This window comes from Myotis lucifugus, unplaced genomic scaffold (genome assembly GCF_000147115.1).
Source record: "Myotis lucifugus unplaced genomic scaffold, Myoluc2.0 scaffold_3, whole genome shotgun sequence".
NCBI lineage: Eukaryota > Metazoa > Chordata > Mammalia > Chiroptera > Vespertilionidae > Myotis > Myotis lucifugus.
The window spans coordinates 21,958,553-21,961,735 of NW_005871051.1; positions in this window are offsets into that span (position 1 = coordinate 21,958,553).

Sequence of the window (3,183 nt, forward strand, 5' to 3'; positions counted from 1 at the left end):
TTGTTTAAAGTATTACAAATAGTAGTACATATGTCTCCTTTTCCTTTTTTTCCTATTGACCTTCCCCTAGCCTTCCCTACCCCCCGGCATATGCCCTTCCCCTCCTCCCCCCCAGTGTCTTTCGTCCATTGGCTATGCTTATATGCATGCATACAAGTCCTTCTGTTGATCTCTTACCTCCCCCGACCCCCAACTCTCCTTAGCCTTCCCGCTGTAGTTTGACAGTCTGTTCAATGCTTCTTTGCCTCTGTATTTATTTTTGTTCATCAGTTTATAATGTTCTTTATATTCCACAAATGAGTGAGATCATGTGGTATTTTTCTTTCACTGACTGACTTATTTTTAAAAGATGACAACTATCGCAAAATCCAGAACAAGAGCATATGGTTACCAATCATTAAGTGCCTGACACCCTCTATAATATATTTATTGTCTGGCTACTTCTTCTTTGCAGTTAAGATACCCTGGAGTTGTCACCTCACTGACTCCACAATTCATTGGCCCCTACTGAACGGCACTGGTGAATTCAGTCTGCTGAAGACTGCGTGGCTGCCCTTCCTGAGCCATGCTACTCAAATTGCATGAGCCAATAATGTATGAGGTTGGTATTGTCTTGAGCTTGTAGGAACAGATGCTTTTCTAAACTTGCTTTCTTACTCTGTGGTCAAAACATCTGTTTGTCAACCCCATTAGTAATCTCAGGAATTGCAACCTCTGCGATTCAAGATCACTATCTTCTTTTTCCTTCTCATCACTTTGCACCTGTCATCTGCAATTCTTAGTTGTTACCTTCAAAATAAGATACTGCCTAAAGCCATCCTCGACCAATCAAACTGTTCATTTACTTCCACATTATCAACGTCTTGCCCTAGTATACTCAGAATAAGCTTTCACCACTTGGAGATTTAAGACTGTATATATGGGGAGACAGTCTTTTATTAAGGGGTCTAGAGAAAGTCCCAGGGGCTCCGTGCAGGTTTCAGTTGGGTTAAAAGTGAAACAATGTTATTATTTTAATCTTAAGGTTACTCCCTTAACCTTTAGTAACTACAGATATGTGTTTAGGTCCCAAGGACAGAAAATAAAGAAAGCAGTAATTTTTTTCTTTAAGTGATTATATTACTTGTCTGCATTCATTTAAACTTCTCTGACTGAACTTACAAAGCAAACCAGATATACAAAGTCAATTTTTTAGCCAGCTCCCCAAATGTTCATTGACTTAGCCTGTATCAGAATACCGATAATGCTGTCTCGATTTGGCAGGTGCTGTTAAATCAACGAGATTTATAGGGCAGTCGTGGCATTGCCAGCTCACTATGGGGACACAGGGGCTAACTGGAGGGCCCCCCCGAGACCTACTCATCAGGACCTTCCACTCAATCACAGGGGACGTGAACTACCAATTAGTGTTTAAAATTGTGAAAGGGCTCTCTCTTGAAATACCTGCTTCCAGATTGAAATGGAACTAGAAATACTAGATACACTGCAAGCTCTTTAAAACATTTTCCTAGGGGGTGGGGGAAAGGTGGTGTTCAAAATAACACAGGTGTGTCTTGGCACCAATTCAAAAAATTTTAATTCCCTAAGTGCCAAAAGACCCTGTTTAAAGTCTGTTTCTCCTATATTTTAAAAAATAATTTTATTGATTTCAGAGAGAAGAAGGGAGAGGAGAAACATCCATGATGAGAAAGATCTGCTGCCTCCTGCATGCCCCCTACTGGAAATCGAGCCCACAACCCAGGCATGTGCCCTGACAGGGTATCAAACCCTGACCTCCTGGTTCATGGGTCCATGCTCAACCACTGAGCTACACTGGCCAGGCAAGTTTGTTTCTCCTACAAGGAGACTTCACAGTAAGAGCCCTGGGATAGAATTATAAACAACCTCCTGGCATAGTGAAAGAAAGGCTGTTCTGTGGAATTTCCAAACCACTGATTTCTCAAGTATCTTGTAAAATTCCCTTCCCATAGCATTCGGAGAGAGTCAAGTAAACAGCAGAAAGTTTATGTGCATTTTTTGAGGTGAGAACACCTCTAGCAATAAATACATAGGCCTTTTAGCTGGCACAGACAAACTCAAACAGACGTCTTTCTCAGTATCCAAGAACTGGTGCCCTAGATAGGCAGGAACAAGTAATCAGCTCAAAGACGTGCAAACACAGTTGCTGGGAAATCATTTCCCAGGTTGTTTTATTAATTTAATCAGTTTATTCCTTTAAAACAGTAGGAAGAATGGCTTTAATGCCAATTTTTCAAAGGTACTTTGTAATACTCTGGAATCTCTTGACCTGCTGTTATGAAAATAGAAAGATGGCAAGACCCATGAATGCTGTGGGAAGAAGTACCCAGAGGCGGCAGAGCTGGGTTGGATTATCTCATTTAGGAGGTCAAAGGCCAGTGGAGTGATGCACTATTTTTTACAGTGTACCTGGGAAAACTGAAGGGACTCATGGCGTTAAGTTCCTTTATGCCAATCTGGACTACAACTAAAAGCAAAGCCCCACTCTACTTTATATGAGCACCACAGAGTCAGGAGCACAAACAAATGGATGCTTCAGGGCCCTTTTATACCTTGGCAAGCGAGCCTCGGTATTCCCAATTAATTTATGCAAATAGGAGCCCACACACAGCCTTCTGAGGAGGTGTAAGAAATTTTAATTAAAATGATAAATGCCCTCTTCAAGAATCAAGCTCTAATAGCCCTGGCAAATGAAATAACGATGTGCTGCTATTCTCCTTTCTGGGGCAGCACAGATACTTCAACGAAAGTTTTTATACCCCTCATAAAATTATTCTTATAAAGAATATCACCAAGTATTTGATAGCTTTTTGTTAGGGAGGTAACCTCCCTGAAAAGCTCAAACATGAAGAGTGAAGATTCTGGAGCCCAAGTGCCTAGGTTCAAATCTCTATTCCACACTTAGTAGCTGTGTGACATTCAGCAGGTCACTTAACCTCTCTGTGCCCCAGTTTACTCATCTTTCAAATGAGGCTAACAATACTACCTACCTCTTAGAGTTGCTGTGATAATTAAATAAATTAATACATGTAAGTTGCTTGGAAACTGTACTCAGCACAGAGTAAGAACTTAATAAGTGTTGGCTAATATTTAATTACCACCACCACCACCACTACCACCATCACCATCATAACTACCACCACCATCACCACTACTACCACCACC